At 39.6% G+C, this 27,040-nt stretch overlaps 1 long non-coding RNA gene across 1 annotated transcript; it reads left to right on the top strand.

The window, feature by feature from the left end:
- The first annotated feature begins 224 nt into the window (after positions 1–224).
- On the top strand, positions 225–5,553 carry LOC104909549. The gene is made up of 2 exons (XR_004158781.1): positions 225–350; positions 3,684–5,553. It is a non-coding gene; the product is annotated as an uncharacterized LOC104909549 (long non-coding RNA).
- The last annotated feature ends 21,487 nt before the right edge of the window (positions 5,554–27,040 follow it).

Here is a 27,040-nt window from a genome sequence, read left to right as displayed (position 1 = left end):
AATTGTAGCAAATGAATACAGTATAAAGGGCACGTAACTGACAGCATCTTTCTGGAAGTTATGCAGACACTCCTGCTTCACTGGGAATGTTTGTACATGTTGCCAGATACTTGTCCTAAGGTGAATCTGAAAATACACAACTGGAGCAAAAGTTCAGAACATGAGTAATTAAAGAAGGCCCTCTTATCACTCTTCTCACTTTATCTCTCTTCTGTTTCAGTGGTGTTTGTTTCCTTTTCATAAAGAAGACAACAGCTCTGGATGCTGATAAAACAAAGCTTGGCAGAGTCCCAAGTGCAAAATCTTGTTCTGGGACTACACTCAGCTTGATCTTCTCATTTACCTCTCAGGTATGAAGGGATTTTTCATGCACTGGCCAGAACTGCTAGTAAAGGCAATTAGGATTTCTAATTGTGGTTATGTCTGTATTTGGATTCCAATATAATGTGTATTTAGGAGGGCTTTTATAGGAAAACATAAGCTCATTCTGCCTGTGCTCCAAGCCAACAGTATCTTATGTTGGTCTGCTAATGTAGGAGAAGAGTTTATTAACTGAGCTTGGTGCACTCTTAACTGTGGCTCCAAGATTCAGCTTGGAATACAGAGCAGATTTATAAATCTGTATAAAGGAGTAACGTTTGTGGAGAGCGAGTGACCATGGATCATCTTGTCCCCTCTCACTTGAGATACTCATGTGCTCCCATTCCTCAAATGTCAGAACCTCCTGAAAAGAGATCTCAGCCAGAGCACAGCCTTTGCCTGAAAAGCTCCTCAATGCAGCTCAGTACTGTGAAATACAGAAGGTACAGGAGGCATTCTGGGAGCAATTTCTGATTTTTCTCAAGTTGACTCACTGTTTATAATGATTTGTCATATTAGTTCAGGTTAGCTGTTTTTAATAGTTTATTGCACAGCTGAGTAATCTTTGTTCATACACAGGCCATTGCAGTGCATATTTTATTACATCAGGTTTTTTTTTTTGAGGGAAAAGTAACAAACACACAGTGCCTTCTCACTCTCCAACACAATAAATTCCACCTTGACAGTTGTAATGGATTATTATTGGGTATCACCCTATTGTTCCTCATGTGGAGAGGGGGAAAAAATATGAAAGGCCTTGCAAGAATTTCCACACATCAAGAACTGAAATCCAAGCATCCAATGTCTAGTCTACCATATTTTTGATGAGACGAATGCAGATTCACTTGCTGTTGCCATACTTGTAGCTTATATAGCATTGTTTGCAATCTGGCACATGACATTACATATGCTTTCTTTTACAATTCATGTATAAATCAGAACGCTCTGATCCTAGATCCCTTCCACCTTTCAGACCCACTTTCAGGTATTCAGCAGGACTGCTCCATAACTTTGTATTATGACTTTTCCACAAGCGTGCTCAAGGAAAGCCTATGTCACTTGGAGGTACCCTGACAACGAGTGAATCACAGTTTCACACTGCACTGAATCATTTGTAAGCCATCTCCCAGATCATCATTTGTTTAAAAAGCTATTAAAATGAAGAAATAGGGAATAAAAACCAAAACAGTTTTGCTAATCAAAGGGTGTAGCCAATAAGACAAAACTGAAGCACTGGTCAAACTGCATCTAATCGCTGGGAACTAAATTCATGTGGTTTTCATCTTCTCTTATGTTTGTTATGTGTTGAATCTCTAATAGGTTGCTTTAAAATCAATATTTACAATAGAAGCTCATTCATGGTGTTTTCTACTCCTTGAGAGATGACAAAAGACTTTAAAATAAAACACTAAGAAGTGCCAGGATGGCTTTTTCATTCAATATTCAGTTTTCTTAGTAAGATGGATTCACGCTTTGGGACACAGTTTTTTTACTGACACCAGATATTTGTCTGGCATCCAAACAATGCAGCTTCTCTTGTGTTTACTAGCAGACTTATGGAATGCTTTTAATTTTCAATGATATATTTTATTATTTTTTTAACAGGATTTCAATCAGAATTTGACATTTGTAATTTGGGGTACTCAGTGCATTACATAATGGCAACAAATTCAAGGCACTTTATTGGAATATGTTTTGATTGATGCTTTTTACCTCTTCTGATTGTTCAAGTAATATACTAAGGTATTATTGCAGGAAGGCCATGCTATAAAAACTGAGCAGACCAGAGGAATGAGAGACTTTTCCAATATGATATTCCTGATATGTCTCCAGAATGTATAAATAACTTCAGAGAATCAATTAACATTATCTTTGTACTTCCTACATGTAAAGTACAGTGATTGTAAACCTAAGAAAATGTGAATCCTGAAACCTTCTTTCCTCCTGGATTTTAAGCTGCATTCTCACTACTTGGAAAATCTCTGTGCTCTAAATAGCACTGTCTCCATGGCAATGTGCAGCTCAGTTTTAAACTTTCCAACACATAAAAATGTTAATTTATTTGTTCTAAGCACTCCCACAGTTGTCCTAGCTATGGAAGCCTCAGAATCGGGCACCTTCCAGGAGCAACAGAGCTGTCAGGTTAAAGACTGGGTTAACTGCCAGGAATTGCCCAACCTGAAGGTCCTTACTGGCAAATTATATTATTATTTCCTGTCAGCTTAGCTTGTGAAGTGGTGCTTATAGCATTAGGCAGTCAGTGCACTCAGAGCATTCAAAGAAATTTTGTTTCTTTTGTTCTTAATGTGAAGGACTCCTTTGTAAATGAATGCAGCCTGTGATGAAGTAGAGACTTGTTAAATACCGTGCCTGGCATGCCCAACTTTCACAGTCATTACTATTACTTTACACCAACCTTTTTTTTTTTTTTCTTCATTTATGATAAAGACACACAATGTCATCTCCTTGAAGAAGCAAGGCAATAAGTTGGTATTTTCAACATTATTTCTCCTTTGTTAATCCTCTGATAGCTTGACTTTCTGCTGTAAAAAATCACTGGCCTTGAGACTGTCAGAGCACTGCCTGGCAAAGTGCTAAGCATTTTGATTTTGATCCAACAGAGCACTCAGGCAGATGTTCAGCTTCAAGTATGAAGGTAATTTTTACTGGAGGCTCAGGAAAAAACCTCTTCTCCTAACTTCAGAGCCTTCTGTGATTTTCTTGACTACAACAGGAGTATTCGTTACCTGTGGGATTTAAGTTACAGATCACCAAGCCCTAAATTTTGAGCTACAAGAAGAGCTTGAAAGAAATTCAGCTTGGCCTGATATTTTTTTTTCTAATAATGAAGCTGTCACCTATTACAGATAAATAATTTAATACAACAGAAATCAATGTACTGCCATGATGTTGTAGAAAAAGAGGTGGGCACTGTTACAGCCAAAAAAGATGTGCTTAGGACCGGTTTTTAAGATGTACCTTTTGGAGATAACAACATTAGTTCATGCATATGAAACTGACCTGCATCATGACAACACTTCTTACCAACTTCTAAACAAGATATTAGGAGGATTTTTTTCACACAGAGGGTGGTGACACACTGGAACAGGTTGCCCAAGGAGGCTGCGGATGCCCCATCCCTGGAGATATTCAAGGCCAGGCTGGATGTGGCTCTGGGCAGCCTGGTCTGGTGGTTGGCGACCCTGCACATAGCAGGGGGGTTGAAACTAGATGATCACTGTGGTTATTTTCAACCCAGGCCATTCTATGATGTGATATGATATGAGTGCATAGGTTTATGCAGGATTTTTTTTTATTCTCAGGTAGGCATTCGGTCTTCAAAAGCCAGGACTATACATCTTTGGGAGATGAAGCTGCAAAAGAATTTTGAATAGATGGAACCTGAGGACGCTTCTGGCTCAGCTATTACTAATGGCATGTTGGCTTTGGAAAATTGCATTTTGGCTTTTGGAAAACTCCGCAGTTTGGTACTGGAAGAATTAGAAGAGTTTGAAACGTGGGAAAATAATGGAGAATCAGATTTGAAATGGCTATTCATCTCCTGCAAATACACCCACTGGACAACTAGGATAGATACAAGCTGCAAAGAAAGGTACCTCCCAGTAAAGTATGTTCATTTTTATTGTTATATTTAGCTTTGCTAGAATCACCAGTCCAGAGTCTTTTGTATATAGATGGAGACTTGTCATCATAGCAAAGTCTGACAAGGATATAGGCTTATTCAGGTACTTATTCATAATGCAGATCCCATTCTAGGTAAAACAAAGAACAAAACTCAGTAGGACTCATAAGTCAGTCTTATTATTTGCACAAGGAAGATAAATTAACTCCTCCTAAGCAGACATAGACCATAAAATTTTCTCATAAGTCTGGAAGGGACAGTTGTAGTCTGATATCCTTCTCAAAGAATGAATGACTGTCCAAAGTCAATCCCAACAAATGTCTGCTTGATCCATTTATACAGTATCTCATCCTACAATCTGCCAGCATAGGTACTCAGGTGCTTCACTGTCCTCTCAGTCAGAATGCTCTCTCCTTGCTGCAGTTTAACACACCGTGGCAGAAAAAGCACAGTATTCTTTCTCTCTTATTAGCAACAAACGAATTTCAAGATTGTTATGCTCACTCTCTCTTCTCTATACTTCACAGATCAAATTCCATTCACTTTATTTATTTGTTATTCCTTTATTTAAAGTTTGATTCAGATTTGATGGTGTTTTTTTTTACTCCAAATTCACTCCTATTTTTCATCTTTCTTGAAGTGTTGCACCATACACTAAACTCTTAATTCCAATTTATAGGTGTATATAGATCTGTATATATCCAAATGTGACAACTATCAGTATTTGAAACAGTATGACACTTCTGACTGTTCAGTGTGGGTTTACTAAGTTTCTCAAGTCCTTTATTGAGGAACTTAAAAAGCACATTAAAATCCTAGTGTACTATAAAACAAAAAACAAGCACAAAAAGCAACATTATCATGTTGTCAGTAGCTTCTGTGACACTAAGCATCCTGAAGAATGTTTTCCAATTTTTATGATGCTATGAAGAAATTGTGAAGAGCTTTGCAAAGACACTGGAACTAGTGCAAGACTTTCTTTTGACTATAATGAGAAAGAATGTGACGCTTAATCCATTGGAATAGCCAGATACCATGAAAGAACTGTCTGAAAACAAAGTCTCTATATCATTCATGAATAAATAAACAAGAGGTCTGGCTTGCTCTCTCAGACAGATAATACGAAAGGAGATAAGACTCCTTTATAAGGATAAGGCTGCTCTGAATGTAACACCTCCTATTTTACTATGCTGGCCCATGACATCCGAGGTGAATGTTGATGATATGGCACTATCATCAACAATATTCTGTTACATTTTACTACCACGTGACAGATGACAATAGTGGAGTGGTCTGACATGAAAATGTGGAGTTGAATATTGGCTTCAATGTGTTTGAAAAGCTTGGAACATCACAAAGTTTGCTCTGTGTGAGTCCTACAAATGCCCACACAGAAACAGAAAGAACACTGTGTACAAGTATATCAGGATCTGTTGAACCAACATAAGGCTGAAGGTGACAGTTTCCTGGATTGCATGATTACTGGCGATGAAACATAGGGTCAGGGCTATGAGCCGGAGTTAAAACATCAGTCCATGTGACATGTGAATTCTCCATTGAAGGAAAAATTCAAGATGCAGCCCTCAGCAGGTAAAGTGATGCACGCTGTCTTTCGGGATAGGAAAGAGGTGATTCTTCTAGATTTCCTGGAGTTCAGACAAACCATCAACTCTGACCACTACATCACAGTGCTGGCTGAGCTGAAGGCTCAAGCTTCCAAGCTGGGCCAGAGAAGAAGAAAACCTCTCTCCTGCAGCATGGTAATTCCAGGTTCCATACAGTTTGAAGAACATGGAGACCATTGCCCTTCTCCTCCTCTCCTACCATACCCACCATATAGTCCAGATTTAGCACCTTCTGACTTCCATCTGTTCAGGCTGATGAGAGACGAATTGTGTGAGCAACATTTTTCTTGCAATAACACCATCGTAGCAGCTGTGAAACAGTAGGCCACCTCTGCTGGTGATGATTTTTATGAGTGCAGCATGCAAGCTGTTGCTCATTGCTAGCGAAAATGCATAGATTTTTTGGGAAATAATGTTTTGTAACTGAGAATTTGCTCTATCAAATAGTGTTATTGTACTCTTAGTGTCTGTTATGGTTTCCATGGAAATAAATAGAAGGCATTATTTTGAAGTGACATATGTAAGCAAATCAAACAATATCAGAAACAAGCTACATCTAAAGCTGTTCATTGGATTTTTGTAGCTGTAGATAGATCACGTTAGAAAATGGATGTGAACAAAATAGAGATGGATGCATATCAACACTAAGATGCATGTTTGTTTCATGTCAAGATACCATTTCACTCATTCAATTTTTTTAAATTTCATAATTAGTTTTGCACAAAGCTGCGTATTCCCACAGTCATAGTCATTACATATAATTGTTTAAGAAATGTTTCAAGGAAATACACACTTCTGGGAGGTTCACTGTTTTCCCACAGCCTGCCTAACTGGTAGCTATTTGTTCTGTGTCCTGTGCTCATGTGGATGTTCATAAAATCCTAATTCTTAAGTAAAGCTCATCTATAGAATGGCAAAGATGTTACACCTAGTTTTTGTGATTTGTTGCTATTTCTAATAACAAGTAGGCCAAAACACCCCTTCTTGTCCACCCTTGCCTTACTTGCATTATGTATACATGTTCACAGACCAATGAAGCACTTGTGATGAGCCCCTGCCAAGATGTCAGTCAAGAACCTGGGAAACTTGCCAGAAAACCTGTCCTTGTGTTGAGCTAATTAACTCTCAGCATATCTGTAATTGTCCCTATTAGCTAGGAGCACGTGTTAGGATCAGTACTAAAAAGACAGTGGTAGGAAATCAGACAAAAGGGAGCCTTAAAGACTGCCTGTATTTGCAAATATAATCAGAACTATTAGCCAGAACTACTACAAACTTAGCAGAGCACTCAGCATAGTCAAATCTGTTGTGCTTAACATCACTTCAAATTACAGCTAAGTGTAAGCTTGACCAGCTGGCAAGATTGTGAGCATGTCCATTTTTCTTCTCATCCAGTGCTCTCTGTGTGGCACCAGGGAGCATATGCTACAACATCATGAGATTCCCCATCAAGGCAAGCCCTCAAGTTGTAAGCAACTGTTCATGGTAGTCATAAAAAAGGCATCACTAGCAGTTTAGCATTTGGCAGGTCAGGACATTAATGGCAGGTGCTGGTGGCCTCTAGTAAGCAAATGGCTGTCTGCTTGGGGCAAATTTACAGGAGAAAAAACAGAATCTCAAATTCATTTTCTACTCATGTGTGAATCAATTCCAATTCACACAAGTAAAAGGAAATGGGCTATGAACATGGTAAATCAACACTTCAGTTTATAATCAACTATATGATTGCAAATCGTTATGATCACTTTTTGCCCTCCATAATTACAGTTGTGAATTTGATGCAAATCTCAGTGAATTGAAAGCAAAGCATACATAGATTTCATTGTGCTTCAAATAGGATGGAAGATAAAATAATCCTATGTTCCATAAAGCAAAATGTGTAATATGCCCCAAGGGCTTTCTCCTGAAACATTAATTCACATGAGCCTTTCTCTTCACACTATCTCCTCACATGGAAAGTCCTACCTTATGAATATATGCAGCTGCATATGCTACCCTCCTTGTACAGCAGCAAATTCTGTTACTGTCATCTTTAGTTATTTGTTTGTAGCTTGAAAATTAATATAAGCATCAATAGAGAATACAACAGAAATGAGATAATTTGTACAAGATTTCTTTCTCTGAATGTTGCCTAGAAATTTATAAATCCAGACACTACGACCATAGAAGTGGAATTAACTGCCCACTTGCATGATTCACTAAACGTATTTCCACAAAAGCTAAACGTATTTGCCTTTTGCTCATTACAAGCATATTTTTTATGACCATCTGAAAGTATTCCTGCTTAGATTTAGAGGTTGCCCAACGCTTAGCTATCTTCGCAAGCATATTATGCTCTCAGTAGCTTGCTGCTAAATCTAAATATAAATGGATTTTCACTAATATTTCTCTTAAGCCTGTCCAAAGTTTTGCACAAGTATCTTTCTTTCCGTTTGGCTGAGTTAGACTGCCAGCACATGTAACAATAGTGTAATAAATGCCAATAAAAATGAAATGTGAGGATTAATATGCTTGTATGAGAAGGGATAAGCATGCATGAGAGCTTTTTGTTACACGTTCAGTCAAAAAAAAAAAACAAACACCCACAGCACAGAACACATTGTGATTTTTCCAAGCCGTTAAAACAAGAGTAACCACAGAGGGATCTGTTATTGCCCTGCACGTAACTTAATGACCCAACACAGTATTTACACTATGTTTTCTGGTGTCTTTAGTGTGTGACCTCCACTTTCTGTCTTCTCTGTTTCTCCAAGAGAAGTTTCTTACTTATAGTTCAGGAAAAGCAAGCTATAATTGAATTTGTATATGGTGATTTTTAAATCTTAGAAAACAAAAACAAAAACAAACAAACAAACAAAAAACAACAAAAGAACAGAAAGCATACAGTGTTTCAAATGTCTTTTCTCTGCTCCTATATTATGACTCAGATTTATTACATCTAGTCATTTCCATTTCATCAGCTTAAGACTGACTGCTGTGGCAAGGTGGGTTATGGACAGATTAGATATGCACTGTTGTTATCATGTTTAAGATGTCAGGTTGATAGGGGTCACAGAGAGTTCCACCCTTTCTACAGAATGCTGTGGCTTGACTGCTGCGTAACATTGTTTTTTTAGGCTATCTGCATGTTCATGAGGTACGTGCCAAACAAAACCAAGCTGTGCCAACTTCAATTTTGTACTGTCTACTTCAACTGTTCAAACACCATATTGGTTAGGCTTAATCCCAGGCTTGTCAAGGCAAAATGTCCATTGAAATCATTGTCCTCAATTTTTATTTCACCTGCTGGTGTCTCCAATTAGTACTTCAAAAAGAAGTGAAAACTAATATAACGGAGTAAGAAGCTTTACTGAATATGTATCCCTTCACTGAAATAAGTACAATTATGACAGAAAATTTCACATCCTTCAGACAGAGCTGAGGTTCACCGTAAAGCTTTCTGCATACAGACAAATAGGACAGAATTTGGGGCCCCTTGTTCAAGTTATGGCCTGTTCAAATACAAAACAAACACCTTGGTTTGCTCACTTAAAGTCATGCCTTCATTCCTGTATTTTCCATTAGTCTTGTCTATTTGGTTCCAGTGGTCAGCCCCTCAGTCCTGCAAAAGTTAGAAGGGAGTGGGGAGAAGAAATGGTGCAGCTGGCAACATCTTTGAGACCTCTAAAGTGGTTCCACAGCCTAGATGGAGCATCCTGTTCTACTAAAGGTGTTAGAAACACTTCTATCCCATCTTTGGGCTGAGCCCAGAAAACTTCAGTGACTTCTGGGAGAGATGTGGTGAGTATGCACTGATTTTGGAAAAGCCTTATTTCAACTTTTAGGTATGGCCCTTTAGGTTTTCTGGATCATGACAAAATGGTGCTGCCAACCCTTTCCAGGGAAGCGAAGGAAAGCTGAAGACTGCTTTTAGGTAAGCAGGGCATTACACTGCTGTATTTCATGTGAGATTCCTGTCACGCAAGTCCTATAAATGTCATTGTGAAGTTTTGTGACTAAATTCTCCTGCAAAGCCTTGAAAACTTACTCATTTTATGCCACTTTAATGAAGCCTGTTGTGGTTTAACGGGATGTTTGTAGATGATGGGAAGAAAGACTGCTTCATTAAGTCACCCAGCCTTTATGAAGTGTCATCACAAGCAGAGCAGCCACTAGCATGCTAACTCATAAAGCCTAATGAGTGAACTAAAGTATTACAGGTGTGTTCTGAACTTGGGTAACTCTTTATTACAGCTGTTCAGCTTTATAGTAGCTAGAAGTGCTCTGTCCCTCTTTCCCCTACCTGTGGTTCATCTGCCATTTTTTCATTTTCTTATAGATGAAACTGTACCCGAACAACAACATGAATACGTAACTTGCTGGCAGCATGAGCTGTGTTATATGTGGTTTACCTCTTCCTGCTTTACCCAGAGAGTACCAACAGCAAGCTGTCCTCAGATGGCTGCAGAAGTCAGGTTGTGAGAGCTGTCCTGTGGCAGGTAAACTGTGATGTGAGTGAGCTTCTTGAGTGCTGGTGTAAACGTGTGTTGTGTGGCATTGCAGTCCCTCTTTCTTTCACTTCTTCTGGCTGAATAAGCTCCGTCATATTGCCCACAACTCTGCATAGTCATCCAGCTACTCAGTGAATATTTTATAAGGGATAATCTATAATGGTTAATTAACAGACTATATATTATTTCCCCAGAATGCCATTTTCTCTTGCCATGCATATTGTATAAAAGGTAGAAGGGAAATGATACCAAATCACAACATATCCTCTTTTGCAACAAATGGAGAAATATGCTGGGTGTGAGGCCTCCTAACTGGACCTGCAGGTGCTTCATTTCATCTGCACCTGAATTTGGAAGCATTAGAGTTCCAGCCACTCACCTTTCATTTCAAGGTTTCTGAATTGCTTTAATGAAAAATGATTTGATTTTAAAGATGAAAGGTCAGACTGTGCCTCAGTTTAATTGGATTTGGCTGTGGCCACTTTGACGTTCATTTGTGATAGGAAAAACAGATTTAAGGGATTTCAATCACTCTAAAAATCATAAACAGAGGGAAGATGTTTCCTACCATTGGTCAATGAAAACTGATGAGGATCATGGCCTGAGGCACAGCTATGAGGTAAACAACCCCAAAACCTATCTCTTTAAGGGGAAAAAAAAGTAATAAAAACATATCTGTTGTGTGAAATTCAAAACCTCACTGCTGAGGAGGCTTTTAACTTTTCTTTTTGTTTCCAAATGCCTACTGATGCAGCTATAGGTATCAATTTCTTTCTATCTTATACAGTGACATTAGATATAATTAGAGGAGTGTGGCCATTAACGGTTTTTTTCTCTCTTGGCACACTTCAATGAGAGAACAGGCTCCCCCGATTTCTATTTCATCCTTAATTGCTTCTGAAATTACTTTGATGTGCGTACAACTTTATCTGCTTAGTATGACATGGAATCATATTCTTGCTCAATATATTGCTGCTTATTTTTGGACAAAGAGCACTGAAATTTTGCATACAGAGTTATTCATCTTGGCAAAAGAAGAAAAAAGAGGAGAAGGAAATCTGTAAAAATTCCCAGGGAATACATTTTTGCAGCATATATTTGTATGCAGCAGCATACAGCTGAACTACCATAATGAAACAACAAAATACCATAGTTCTAGTGATGGATATAAGTAGATAATTGAAGATCTGTGCCTCACTGTTCCTCAGAAGACTTCTTTTAAACTAAAAATGATTCATTAGGAATTATTTCAGTTACTGAAGCATGAAGCAGCAAGACCTATTTTGGGATATTAAACAACAGCTTTGATGGCCTTTACAGTGACTTGCAGGAGTCTTGCAGGTCATCGATATGCAGCTACACCTGAGTTTGCAGGTGACAAATCCCTGGACACAGTGCCAGGCTTTCAGTATTTTTGGTACAGAGGCTGTATTTGGGGGATTCAGGACTGATCCCAGGTGGGTTCATGGGTTGGACTTCCCTTTTGGCACTGCTACATCCCAATTTGGGAACAGGGAGACTATGAGGACCCGGTATCACTGCAGTGCCTGCGGTGCTCCTTTGTTTTGAAGGATTTCTTTCTACACATCTTTCCCGGTGAGTTGCTCTGCCTTAGAAATGCTTATATCTGTGCCAACTGTGTAATGCCCACAGGGGCGAGACCAGCATGGGAGTAATACCTAATTAAAACTGCAGTGAAGTAGGTCAGCTAATATTTCACAAACAGCAGCAAGAGCTCTAATTGTTCATAGTTCAGAGTTCCTGTATTTACTCTCAGCAACAACAAAAAAATGTATATCACCTAGAAATGTGATGAAAGCACAAACAGAAAACACATGCCACAGTGGGTTACAATTATAAATATTCATGGTATTCAGTGAGTGTCATTCTTTAACTCCTGCAGGTACATTCAGCAGTAGATTAACGTTGTTCCTTGCATCTTCTTGTAAGGCTGGGGAGGATTGGCCCAAGAGAGTTAACTATTGCCGAGTGAAAGAAGCAGATGAGAAAGTCCTTTCAGTCACACACAAAAAAAGCATAAGAATAATCTAAAGAAATGTAATCCTGCTCTTAGATGGCATAGTTGTTCATAGTATCATAGGAGTATTTCAAAATTTCTGAATTCAGAGCTTTAGACAAGTCTTCTGGGACTTACCGGTCTGAGAAGCTAGGTGACATGTAATCCTTTTCCCGGAGTTCCATCACCTTTTTTGCTTCCTTCTAGGATTGATGTAGCAAGAAAAGCTTATACTTGTGATGTGACAGAACTTCTAATTTCGGTCGGATCAAAGAAGTGCAGTGATGGACAAAAATTCATAATGAGTGTTAAAATGGTAATGTTTTTAAACTCTCAGAAAGTGTATGTGCTATGTAATTGTTTACTATGACTAACTAAATGAAGAAATGCCTGGAGGTTTTACAGAGCCAGATGACCCCATTATACTGTAGCTTTGGAAGCACTTAGCATCTGACCACGTCTAGCCCTGAGGTCTCACAGCTCAGCCAAAGTGGTAGCTGTGTGAGAAGCAGGATCCCTCAGCCAGAGCTGCTACTGTTAAGTCTCTGCTTCAGATTAGAGACCAAGGATTTTATGTGGGAAAAAGCCCTGAACTTTTGTTTTCATTTGTAAATATATATAAAAAAATCAATCTAGAACAAGACAGCACAAGTCTAGACATCAATTTTTATACAGCTCTATATGTATAAAGACAGAAGTTCAGTACAGTAGAGCAGAAGGTTTTTTCCCAGCAGAGCCTGCAAACAGCAGATGCTCATAACACACCCTCTTACACTGTCCAAACAGCAGTTGCCCAATTTACCAGAAGCACTTCTAGCCACATTGCTGCTTCTCTCCTTAAATATACTTCTTGAGATTGTGGGCCTTTAAACAGAGAGGTAAGCCATGCCAGGTCCCAAGGCAGAAGGTAGGAGGTTTACATCAATCTGGACTAACATCTTCCTTTTTAGCTAGGTAAATAGGTAGTTTTATTTATTATTTATTTTTTCTTTGCTGAGGTGTTGTTGTGATTTAACCCAGCAAGAAAGCCATACTGCCGTTTGCTCACACCCAACAGTGGGACAGAGGAGAGAACTGGAAAAATGGCAAGTCATGGGTTGAGATAGACAGCTTAGTAGAGCAGAAAATGAATGTAATATAACGATGATAAAAGAACATACAAAACAAGTGATGCATATTGAAGTTTCTCACCACCTGCTGACCCATGCCCAGCCTGTCCTGGTAGCGTTTCCTCCCAGCTCTTTGTGCATCCCCAGATCCTTGCTGGCAGGGTTATAGGAGAAGCTGGGAAGTCCCAGTGTAAGCACTATTACTGTAAGTAATAGTGTAAGTACTGTTCAGTAACAACTAAAACATCGTTGTGCTATCAAAACAACAGCACCATGCCAGCTACTTGGAAAGTAAGTTAACTCTCTCCCAGCTAAAACCAGGAGAGTTACTGCTTCATGTAATAGTTTCTTCTAGTATTTTAAAGGGTCTTCTCATGCATTTTCCTTGTAGGAGGTTTTTAAGACTCTTCAAATCAGATACTTTGTAGCATAATGATCTGTTGACTCCATTGAGTAATGTTTGGTGGCTGGCCTTAGATGTACTTCTAGAAACAGAAGAAGAGTTGCCTATGATAAATACAAGAAGACCAAGGTTTGATTCTTTTTCTACTTAGCAGTTTATTACTTGGCTTAAATAAAGCTGATAGACATAGAAAAATGTGTGACTCAAACCTCAGAACCATTATGTGTTGGAGTTTGCTGCATGCTCCAGGTGAAGGAGGTTTGCATTGTGCTACACTACACCTGACCCTATATTTGTTCTATTGATAGGGAAAGCCACACAGTGGAGATTGAAATTGCAAATAGGTGGTAGGAGGATGTGCTTTAAGTTAAAAGCACTCAAAACAGCCTGTGCTGGGTGTCAGTGGGAGAGCAGGTGGCAGGTAGGTGTAGTGTTCCTGTCTCCCTGCATAGGCTGTCTCTGTGGGATGCAGGTTATTGCACTGCTGATCTGGTGGTCTCGTCTCAGTGTCTGGTGGTGTCAGTGCTATTTTGTTAAATTAGGTGATGTAATGAAAACAAGTACAGTTTAGATCATCCATATGGTTATGTATGCAGGGGAGGAAGGCTTTAAAGTTAAATACTTGAAAGAAAAGGGATATGAGGAATGCAGGTGATTCCTTGTATTGCTTTTGTTTATGCAGAGCTCTGCATTGAAAGCTTCCCCAAGGAAAGAGTGGTTTTGCTAGAAACTTTGTAAGTCCCTTTTTGTGTCCCAGAGCAAGTCACAGCTTCAGTCCCTCTCTACTTGCCTAACATTTACTCTACAAAAATAAGGGTTCCTTAATAAAGGAGAGGGAAGCAGTGAACGTAGAAGCAGGCTGGACTACCTAGTGAAGCCGAGGCTAAAGCCTGTCAAGGCAACAAGTGATTGAGTTGCATTTGCTGTCAGAAAGCACAGACTGTTCCTTTGGGACCTGGTTTTATTGGCAGCAGTCCTCTACTAGTGAGGGACTGGCCTTCGCCCTTCTGCACATGTGGCAGGAAAGCATGGTTTCAATACCACAGAGAGCTTGCCAAAAAATGTGAATTAAGGAGCCTCAGTCAACTTGTCTTTCCTTAGAAGATCAAGCCTTTCAATGGACTTAACTTCAATTCCCTTGGACTTTGAGCATTTATCTTCACAATGATGGCTGCAATAAGCCTTCTACCGTGGCAGCAATGGGGTCTGAGCAGGTGTTAGCTCAGAGCACCCCCAACATGTTGGAACTTTAAATTGTTTGTATAAATACAGGAACAGTTCTTACAGGGTCTTGAGGCTGAAGTATTTATATTTAGATAAAGTGACCCACATGTAAAGTGAACAAGATTGAGCTATTTACCCACTAATGAGAAGAAATTGCCTCAGCCAATCAAGGTGTACTGGATATTGTGCACGTTTTGTAAATGAGATTAATGATTCAATTTGCAGTATAATGCTTCAGCAAGGAGAAAGTTATTTTGCTATACTAATTGTCACATGTGCCTTAAAACACCAACTGTGCAAAACTGAATTTCCCTGTGGTGCACAACATGGCTGGCCCTTGTGTTTTTATTAATGCCATTGCTCCAGTTTCTTTGCTGCAGCTGTTCAGTTTAATCTTTGTGTTTAATGCTGCGGCAGAAAAAGTGGTGTTGGTTAAAAATCATTGTGTAATTTAATTGTCTCCCTTAGTGGAAGGACAAAAGTTTTGCTCTAACTTAAGCTGTCCAATCCTATTTTCCCACTGTATGAATAAATGTCTGACATTGTTTCTTTAGGCACGCAATTAACTTTTAATTATATTGAAATGATTAATCACTGCCCAAGCCCTTAATTTACTCAATAGTCCCTGTGATTTTAATGGAACTTCAAAAAAAAAACAAAAAAAAAAGTTATGTTGTTCCTAGCAGGTATGTTACTGTAAATGTGAGAAAATATTGTTAACAGCAGACCAACATCCATAGTGGATATAAAATAACTAAAGCATGTCAGCATTGCAAGGTTACACTGAAGTTCTGCCTCAACTTGTGTTACTCATTGTGTGATTCTTGCTGTGATGTTGGATACAGTTGTCTTCATATTTTTCACACTCTTTATACCATTCTAGCCCTGACGTCAGTGGAATTACTCAGAATTCACAATGGATTTAATAAGAGAATTGTATCTAAAACTACCATGATGGGATTTTCTTCCCAATGACAAATGGGAAATTTTTTTTCCCCCTTAGACTTCAGTATGCAAATGTATTTGATGAGAAGCGTAATGTAGATTTGAATAGTTTGTTTGACTGTAAAACAATTTTTATAAATCTGCTTCTATGCTTCTTGCTTTGTTAAATGTGCTTCTGGTTTCAGTCAAAACGATTAACGGTTGCTGTATGTTTAGTTTCACCCGTCCCATAGAGCTCTACCTGTTTATAGTGAGAAAGAACAGTGTTTTCCTCAGTAAAACACTGGAAGTAGGATACCGGCCCCACTGCCCTGGCGTATATGCATGTTTCCAAAGTGGTCCATGAAAAATGTAAAGTAGTCACTTTTGCCACTGAAAGCTACAAAGCAACCCGCGGTGCAGAGCAGCCTCTTTGTTGCCCATTCTGAAAAACTCTGAAGTAGCGCTTCAGGTTCCTTACTGCAAGTTAGCATGCTTCTCAGCTTCATCCTCACCTCCCATGCTCAGCTTTGTGATAGCTGTAAAAATGATTAGTTTGTGCTCTGTTATATTTAGGTGACAGTCCTGGACAATAAACAGGGTGTTACTGAGTTCAGGGGCTTTCACCAAGCGTGATGAATAGTGTACAGATGGCCCTGAAGATGGTGCTTGGACAATTCCCATCTGTAGAATGGTTTATGATTGAAACTCAGGTGTAAGGATGTACCTTGCTCTACTCATTGCACCCATGTAAGATACAGATGAGGAGCAATACTTCTAGCCATCGTAGGGAACATGAAATTTGTAGATGCAGCACGGATTGAGGCATCAGCACAGACCAGTGCATGCCCTTCACAACCTCAGCATGATCTTCTGAAGCAAAGAGGTTAGCAGATTTCAGGATCTGATGAGCATTCTGACTATCTTCTTATGGGAAAGATTTCAGGCTGAAAGGTTTTTGCTTGTCAGAGTGTGAATATTTGTATTTTTTTGACCTAACAGCTCTCTGGTGGTGGAGGGAAGCATTTAGAATCTGAAAGTAATTATAGAAAACATAGTGAACGCTGGCTATTTTGCATCATGTTCTGAAATCTGATTCAAAGCATTGAATAGGAAAATAGCTGATTTTCAGTCATATAAAAGAGATTAAGGATAGTTATATTAAAGAGATTTGGATAAAGTTCCCTCTAGTATTTTTCTTCACTGGCCACTTTCTCCTGTTTCCACGCCATAGTGTGTGAGGACTTGTATCCACAGATCAGCATCATGGGTTTTCGCTCCAACACCTCAAATTTATGCCTCTATAACAAGGAGATAGAGATAAAATGAGGTTCTTTGCAAAGTAAAAAATGTAGTTTTGGCTCTATCTCCCTATCATGAACGTCACCTGAAATAGCTGATTTTATTATCACATTTGCAGCTTAGAGAAGTCTAAGGGACACCTCATTGAGGTCTTCCAGTACTTAAGAAGAGCTTATAAATAGGAGGAAGATGTAGTTTTTACATGGGCAGATAGTGGTAGAACAAGGGGGAATGGCTTTAAACTGAAAGAAAGGAGATTTAGGTTACATGTTAGGAAGGAAATCTTCACTCAGAGGGTGGTGAGGCCCTGGCACTGCTGCCAACAGCTGTTGGTGCCCCATCCCTGGAGGTGCCCGAGGCCAGGTTGGATGGGCCCTGGGCAGCCTGAGCTGGTGGGGGGCAGCTCTGCCCATGGCAGGGCTTGGGGCTGAGTAGTCTTCAAGGAAGCTTCCAACCCAAGCCATTCTGTGATTCTATGCCTTCAGAAAGTAACCTACCAAAGCTAATCTTGTCTTAGTTTCAGCTGGGACAAAGTTGTTTTCCTTCATAGTGTCCGGTACGAGTCAGTCTTTTGGCTTTAGGAGAAAAACAGATTTTGATAACACACTGATGTTTCTAGTTGTGAAAAGTGTGTGAGTGAGCAGTGCTGTATGGAGCCAAGGATGTTTCAGCTTTCTCAGCTTTTGGTACTGTCCTGACAACAAGGGGACTAGGGGGCACAAGTTGTTGGGAGGGGACAGAACCAGGACAGCTGACCTAAACTGGTGAAAGGGATATTCCATACCATATGACATCACGTGGAGGGAGAAAACAAACAAACAAACAACCTATAAAACTGAGGGGAGTTGGCTAGGGAAGGTAAGCTGCTCAGAGACTGGCTGGGCATTGTTTGGTGGGTTGGTAGGTGGTGAGCAGTTGCTTTGTGCATCACTTTGTGTATATGTTTGTGTATACACATACAGAGAAATAATGCTAATAATATAGATACACACACAAATAGATAACAATTGTATATTTATATCATTATTGTTATTTCTCTCTTCCTTTTCTATTTAGTAAACTGTTATATGTCAGTCCTCAAGTTCTACTTTCTTGTTCTCTCTCCCATCCCACTGGGAGGAGGAGGTCTGTGTGGTGTTTAGCTGCTTGCTGGGTTAAATTACAACAGTCTTGCAGTGCTGATGTGGGACTGAAACTCAACCCTGGGATTAACACTCACATGCTCTTATATAAGTGCTACTAGAAGGTGCCAGATAATATAAATGATAAAAGCAATATAAGAACTGAGGTACTAATTGAAAATTTGTATATTATTATTATTGTATGGGAAATCTCATGTCTCACTTTTTTTTTTTTTTAAGTGAAGGCTTGGCAACTGATTTTTTTTATTTGCATAGAAATATAGATGCATAACATGAACAAATATACCAGATTTGTGATTCTGCTAAATTCTCTAATCCTTGTATTCTTACTGGAGATTGATTACTAAGTGGGGAGAATAGGATGAATTGACAATCTCTTTGCCCTCCTCTTTGAATAATATTAGTTAAGCATATGTTATTCTTCCTATCAGACTTGCAGCTGTAGCTGTCAGGCATCTTTCTGTTAGTCTCTGCAGTTTGCTTTCTCATTTCCTGTATGTTTCTTAGCTGCTGGGTGGATGCTATTATGGCACATCCAACCTTTGTTATAAATAATTTATTCTGAAGGTTCAGTATGTTATAACGTACGTGAAATATCTTGCATTTATTTTTAATGCTCCTGCTTTGCTGAGAGCTTTCTACAGCCAAAGCTACCATCAGAGAGAACTGGCAGTCTTCACGTAGAGGAGAGAATTTTTAGACCATGTCATTGTATTTTTCTAGCTGTAAATGATACTTTTTTGCTGAAGAATGAAGCAAACAATTATTATTTACCCATTTTGAAGAAGCTGGTTTACATGATCTGAAAATGGCTGTTTGCATTGAATGTGAGGTATCTCTAAGCAACTCCAGTGCTGATAACATGCAACTCAAGTCCTGATCCCTTGTGGGAAATCAATGAGATTGGTGAAGTATCAAAGGGCAGTCACCAACTGTTAGATGCAAGCGGTAAAACTGTAAAAATATGTAGCTAGGAGTAGCAGTAGTAACCAGAAGATGTTCCATCTAGAGCACAACCTGAGTGTAAGTCCAGTCCATGCAATGGAGGATGAGAATTTTTCATCCTATGGGAAAACATTGACCTCAACCACAGCACTGAGAATGGTCATAGTGATCTGCGCAATCAAATGACAGATTGCTCCTTTTTTTCCCTTCATTTTTCCTTAAATATTTTAGCCATCACAGTGGACTGTTCTGACCTAAGTCTGAGAAATACGCAGGAATTATATTATAGACTTTCATTACATAATGGAGATAAGAAGAGGTGAGAAGCTGTTCCTTTTCTGAAGGATGGTTTGACAGTATTTGGTAGATCTTAAATTCTGGTTGACATACCATCTTTGAAATTATATTGATTTAGTACAAAAACTACTATAAATTAAAAAAAAAAAAAAAAAGAAAGCTTTCCTTCTGAGATTTACTAAACATGCTAATTGAATTAAAATTTACCTTGTCCACAGATAACACAGCAAATGGAGACCTGTGGAAGAGACATGGCCTGCAGTAGCTTTCCTTAGAAACTTGAGCCTGATGCTCTTTTGTGTTTCTGATGACATGCTGGGCAGTGGCATAGTGTTGTGATTTGGAAATTATCTGAAAAGAGGACTGGTAATAGGATAAATAATTTTTAAGAGAAATTGAAACAGGATGTGGAGAGGAATAAATAGAAGGATACAACAAGAATAGGAAGAAATGTTCCTTGCATAGCATTTTAGTATGTAGAAAGACTGAAGTTTTTTTTACCCTTTTAAGAAATTTGTATAATATGAGGCAAAGAAACTGGAACTGAACCACTGGCTGAAGCAGATGGTTTATTACAGACTTTTGAATTATTTGCATGCACAAGTCTCTTCAATGAAAATATTCAAAGGGGACTGCAAATCAGCCCTGTAACATGGGAAGTGATATGACAGCAACTATTACAAGGTGTATCACAGTTCAGTAGCTGGAAGGTGAAGTTGAATAATTCAATTTCTTTATAAGAGGGAGCTTTTCAACCACAGGGATGGAGAAGGAACAAAAGCAAAGGCCCTTAGGAGCAGAATAATTAAATGCTGAGGTAGTTTATGGGATGAGGGGGCTCTAGGAACCTTTCAGATTCATTACACAGTGTATTTCAGTCTATGCTCTCTCTGTGGATGAAAGATAAGGAACAATAAGGGATTTGGTTTTTTATTTTATTTTTTGCTTCAATCTCACCGTATTCACAACACTTTAGTTTTGAATTTGGGCAGTTAGCCCATTCAGTTAGTTACTTTAGTTACTGAATCTTGTGCTTCAGCAAGTTGCCTGCAGGTCTTCAAATTTCTTAACGCTTTTTATTTATTTCACCTCTTCTTTAACCACAAGGAGAGAGATGTAATCAGATCTGTGAAGAGACCAGAGCTCAAGCCTGGGTGGTTGTGAATGGATGTTGCTCTTGGTCCAGTCTCTGTTTCATCATTCTTAGCTACTTGGCTGGTAAATATGAATGCTCAGGATCAAATTAATCAAGAGTTTTTTGGTTTCGTGAATGGACAGTGTTGTCCAGCAGATCAGACTGTATAATGTGATTATCTTTCCCATTCTTAGCATTAACAAGTGGTAGTATGGTCCCCTCCAAAGTTTGCTATGCTTGTGCTGTTAAATCATGTTGGCCTAAACTAACGCTTCCTGTGAAAGTGTTTGTACTGAGGAGTTCTATGGATGAATGAAGTTGCACTCAAATTGAAGGTGTTGCACTCGCTTAATTAGTTGAGAATTTGGTCTGCAGCATGACATCTAATGCAATGTTGAAAATGCTAATTTCCCAAAACAGTCAGTACTCTCACATCGTAACTGTATTCCCTTAAGAAGAAAAGTTCAGCTACTGTCATGTTTAACCTTAAAAAAAAAAAAAAAAAAGTAAGTAAAATGTTTTTATACATAGAGCATAAAATATATCTTCTATATCTGTTTCTGCCAATACTGTTCTTACTTTGGCTTGATGGAGCCAGCAAGTTGAAGCTGGATTTTTTTCTTCTATGTTTCTGTAGATCAGTCTTGTTCATATTTCACTTGCTATAGTTTACTTGTTTCAATATCAACTTCAGTTAACTAACTCTAGGCTTGTGCTGCTGTGAGTGGAAACAGAATCAAGACTGCAGACTTGAGCTATACGTTCACTGATTTTTTTATTTAAGTGTTTGTAGCTGCTTACAAACAATTGAGGAAAAATTAACTGGAGAAGGATGTTTGAAAATATGGAATAACATTATTTTTTTTTCTTTTTAAGTATTGTTTCTCAGAGATTGATCTTTTAATTTCGTACTTTCTTCCAAGGGCTGGGCATGGGAGACAATAAGTACACCACCACTAGCTGTAGCTTTCTCTGTAGAACATTGATGGTGGGTTTTTTTTTTGTTTGTTTGTTTTTTTGTTTTTTAAAGTGCTGATTGCATCTATCACTTTTATTTATGGTCTGCGTGCTTCTCTGGAAGTGAATCAATGCTTTCTAAATATGCCATTTGACTGAGTTGCTACTTGGGAAACAATTTCCCTATGCCTACCTCATTTGTAGAAGTTCAGGCAAGCAGCAAATGTCACTAGCAGTGTAAGTCTGAAATGAACTATCCCGCTAGGCCTTTGCTTTCTTTGTATTTGCTATGCTTTACTTGCCCCTGGCAAGTTACAAATGAGAGGGTCTTTTTTGAGGGGAAAATGAGCTGCACACAACCTTATTAAAAAAAAAAAAGAATAAATAATCTGGGTACGTAGTCCTTGCTATGTTGAATTAAATACATCCACAATACTGCATGAGCCATTTCTAGAATAGCCTGCACCTGAATTATTTTTTTTCCTTTGTGCTGCAGTGACCTCACCGAATTCCAGGCTCCTGATTTCCTAAGACGTAAATTCCCTGCAGCTCTGTGCTACAAGTCATAGAATCATAGAATATACTGATTTGGAAGGGACTCGCAAGGACCATTGAGTCCAGCTCCAGGCACCACCCAAACTCTATATCTGAGAGTGGCGTCCAAACCCTCTTTGATCTCCAGCACTGGGGTTGTGCCCACTGCCTTAGGCAACCTGTTCCATGCCCACCTCTGGGGCAGAGCCTTTCCCTCACCCCCAGACCCTCCCCTGGCACAGCTCCATGCCATTCCCTTGGGCCCTGTTGCTGTCACAGAGCAGAGCTCAGCACTGCCCTCTGCTCCCTGTGAGGAGCTGCAGTTGCCATGAGAGCTCCCCTCAGCTCCTCTACTCTGGGCTGAGCAAACCCAGGGAGATATCTGCTGGCTTTCATTTGGGCACTATGATGTGGGACACCGGATGACATTTAGTACCTGCCAGTGAACAAACGTAACCGAAAACTTCTTTGTCGCTGTGCAGTATAAAATTTCTTTAGCACTCATTTCTGGACAGCATAAAGTGGTATTAGCTTCACTGGTGCTGTGACCAATGAATTACCAGGATGACCATGGCAGCATGCAATGATAAATCCAGGTCAGTCCTGCAGGGCTTGCACTTATGGGTATCAAAGCAATTATGGGTACCAAAGTGGTTATGTGCCACCCCAGACCATGACACAGCACAGTCCTTCTGGTTAGATGCTAGCTTATGACTGAGCTGCTGCACTTGAGTGAAGAACCTTGTAGGGGACAATCAGTATTCAACAGACGTGCCTGTATAGCAGGTGTTTGAAGTGCAGCAGTTGTGTGCACATCACTTCTCTTCCTGATTGTGCTTGCAAAGTGTTTTTTTTTGAGTAATCTATGTATCTTGTGAAGGTAAGCCCCCTTGACATGGGAGGATTCTAGAGAAATCCCTGCAGAAGATTGAGTTTAAATTGGTAGAATTTACATGCAGGTAAAAATGGCATAGCCATCTGCACCCTTCTTCTATCAGTATCGCCTGGTCCTTGAAGTTTAGTGCCTGTTGCTGAGCACTGAGTTGCGATTGCTGGATTAATGTAGTTTTGAAACAGGAACTCCTGCACTGTTCCTACAAAGATGTGGTGTTTTTGCTTCCAGTGAGTGCTGTTCTCTGAAGTGGCAATACATGTGTGCTGATTGAACTTTTATTGGTCCTTTGCTCTGTTTGTATATCACCTTATGCTCCTGTGTAGAGTTGTGAAAGCTCAGTGGCACAATGAGGGGCAAAGCTCAGACTGGTACTAGTCCAAGTGTTGGCTTAAGTACGCTCCTGAGGTCCATCCCAGGTGTGTTACCATATGCCATGTGGCTGTATGTGTTTGGCTGTTACATCCTGCCTTGGAAGGTTGCATGCAGCGTCCTGGTAGCACACACAGCCTTTATCCTTAGCTCTGCATGGGGCAGGCACATGGCTCTGTGGTGTTCTAAAGCAGGCAGACCAGCCCTGAAACAGATCTTGGTCAAGGCAGCACACTATGTTTTGTCCCTCAGTTCACCAGCCATGGTATCTGTATCACAACTTGATGAACAGAGGTGCAGAACAACCCCGTGCCTCATTGTGTCCAGCACTGCCAGGCTGGAGAGGACAGAAACCTCAGGACTTTGCTTGTGTCCACTTGTCACATTTAACAGCATGTGGGCCAGGTGGTTTTTCTCCTCTATGGCCTTGTCAGCAAGCCTGTCGCACTGTCCTGAATCTGTTATGGCCTTTTTTTTTTTTTTTTTTTTTTTCCTCTGACTGAGCACTCAGGCTGTTGCTGTTGCTATGCCTCTGTAAGAGCCCTGTGCTGATGTTGCAGCCAGTCCCCCTCTGGATGTGGTATCTGCTGCCTTTGTAGGTAGCAAGTTTTAATCATAATAATATCCCTTGTGATTCAAGTATTAAACCTTGGACTTTTCTGCACTACATTGTTAATCTTTTCTACCCTGTGCTGCTACTATGAACTGCTTGCTGTTCCTTGTTCTTCCCTTTCAGCCCTATTCAAGACCTCCTATGTTTTTCTGAAACTTCTCTCGTTGAAATGTTTGAAGTTTCTTCTCACCTAGGGAGACAGAAATGGGAATGGAGGATTTTGTCCCAACTCTTATTTCAGAGGGTCAGTACTGCAATGCTGTTGTACAAAAAATTTCAGATGTGAACCTCTGATTCCTTGTGGACAGAAGATCTCATTTGGGGTTTTCCCATTTCTGGTGAGTGTCTTAATGATCTGGGAGTTTTGATGCAGTGTTTCTTGGTTGTCATTCCTCACTACCACCCCCAGCTTGGTTTAATTTAGCCATGGAGCAAAAATTCTCAAAACTCCTGATGACTCATGAGCACCTGTAGACAGCTAGAAGTGTTGGATGAATTAGCACTGCCATCACTTGCTATTAGGTCCATGACCATCTGTGTGTAACACGCTACACCTGGAAAGAAGCAGAGTGACCTGAAGGGGCAGAGAGTTTAAGGAAGAGGAGCACAATAAACAAGTGATTTATGTCTGTCAGCCTTACGCTTCAGTAGTGCCAATGCCTCCCCAGCCCCTTAGTTACAGCAGGCTGTGCATAGCATCAAGCTTGAGGCAGTTGATGGAGATAGGAATCTTGAAGAGAGAGAGTATTTAACTTGTCTGTCTCAGTTATATCCTGCCCTGGAGTGTGAGGATGGAGGGGACCAACCACCTGACCCAGCTGAGTTCCTTGTGCTGGAAGCAGCGAGGCAGCAAGAGCTACCTACCTTTGCTACTGCTGGCTGGTTTACTCCTAAGGAAGGAATGAGAAACACATTATTTAAATACTCTTACATGGCTTTGTGTGCACTGGCATATATGTGGAGAGGCCAGGCATCCTGAGCTTTGAGGAAGAACGTAATAATCTAACTGAAGTAACTGCATATGTGCCAATAAGATCAGCAAATTGTTCAGTAAAACAAAAGCAAGTGAATGTAGAAGACTCACTGCTTTTATTAAATAATTTTTTTTTAAATGTAGCCCTTAAGCAGCCCATCTCATACATATGTCTCTGAAGCGTAACAGAGATAAGGCAATTCACATCCTGCCCTGGTTCATTGCATTAGGGGACCTTGAGAAGAGGAAATGGCATCTAGAAATGTGGAGCTCTCCAAAAGACAGACTTTCCCATTAATGTCAATGAAACGATTTCCAGTTTCACAATAAATCCCTTTGCATAATTCTTCCACTATTTATACATCTCATAAAGATTCATCCTGCATGGAACAAAAGGCAAAAGGGGGAAGGGGAGGAGGAAGCTCCAGGGAGGAGGGGGAATTAATAAGATTACATGTGGGCTGGGGAACTGACATTGAGTGTACCCTGTCCTAGAAAAGCAGTGGTTGAAGCCGCATCATATTTATTTCAGTAGTGCAGATGAGAGATGGTGCTTTGTATTACATTTCTAGACTTCATATCATGTTTTCTCCCTCTGCTGGCAGCTGGATACAGTGAAGTTGTAACTGACAGAGAACAACAAAACTCTCAAGGCTCAAGCATTTAGGAATCTCAAAACTATGGCATGTGCTAAAAATTAGGTCACATCATACTTTAGTCCAATTAGTCCTGGAAATGGCTGACAAGCATCCCTTGAACAGATCAGACTAATTCTTACAGAGGATTTAAAATACAGCAAAATCCAGACATCTTTTCTTCAGAGAGACGGCGGATTCTCCCTTGTTAGTGTAATAGTAAATAATCCCTATGGAGTCAAACTTGGGAGTTAGTTACCATTTCTAAAATGACTAACCTGAACCTGTTCTTTCAGAAAATGGCATTTCTTGGATTAGTATTACAGTGATTTTCTGTTCTAATAGAGCTTAGTGATTTCTGGAGCTTTCTCCTTGCTTTGTTTTACTCTTTTGAAAAGATTTCTATGATATATTGACTCGAGGAGACCTGACTGCTTAAGAGCAAACAAAAAAGCACTAATAAATAAAGATTATTTTGTTCCAAGGAAATTTTATAGAACAATGAATTTCTAAATAAAATCATACAAATGTACTAGAAGCAAGCATTCAGTAATGCTACTGTCTGATAGGAAAAATAAACAGTACAGATTAGGTAGGAAAAACTAGCACGCAAAAAAAGATGATCTTAACTAAAGCACAAGTACTCCATTCTGCTCTGTAGGACTAGGATATTAATCTAGCAAATGGTGTTATTCTAATGACCAAAAACCATAAACTATAAATCTTAGGAATATATATTGACTTGGAATGATTACATATTCCCCGTAGGAAGTCAGAATTGGTACTATTGAATTAATAACATTAAGCCTCTTAACTGTTCTTTGAGATACTGTAGTAAATATAACAGCCATTTTATGTTTGAATAAACTGAGGCAGAAAGAAGTTTGTTCAGTGGTCTACGAGTACTGATTTTTAATCCTGCTTTTACTGATAGGTATTTTATTAAAAGCAGGTAGAGATTTTATTTTTTTTTCTTTTGAAGGAATGTATTTAGAGCAGTAGCTGATGAGGCTCAGAGAAGTAAACTGTATTTAGTAGGAATATAGCTGGGGGAAAATGCGGGCAGATGTCTCTGCTTAACTTGAATATTCCTTCACATCTGTGATGAGTAGCAGTGCTGGGAGGACAATTCTGCAGTCGGTTGTAAAATAGAACTGAATTAGCACTGCCACACCAAGCACAGGTGGGGCTCGGATGCCAGGGGGACTCTTTAGCTGTGTCACAACTCATTTTAAGGTGTCAATTAAAAGTACAGAAAGTGCATAAGCAAAGAAAGCTTTAAATTCTAGAAGTATTAGTAGTGCTTGGAATAGGAGCATCCTGGATTTTTTCGGACCTTCCCAATAGGGGTGGGTCATGATTGCTCTTGCCATCGTCTCATCATCTACCCAAACCTGAAATGGCTGAGTCAATGGGAGATGCCTCTTCAGCACAAGCTCATCTCTTTG

Source organism: Meleagris gallopavo, chromosome 2, assembly GCF_000146605.3.
Source record: "Meleagris gallopavo isolate NT-WF06-2002-E0010 breed Aviagen turkey brand Nicholas breeding stock chromosome 2, Turkey_5.1, whole genome shotgun sequence".
NCBI classification, from domain to species: Eukaryota; Metazoa; Chordata; class Aves; order Galliformes; family Phasianidae; genus Meleagris; species Meleagris gallopavo.
This window is presented reverse-complemented; position numbering and strand designations above follow the sequence as displayed.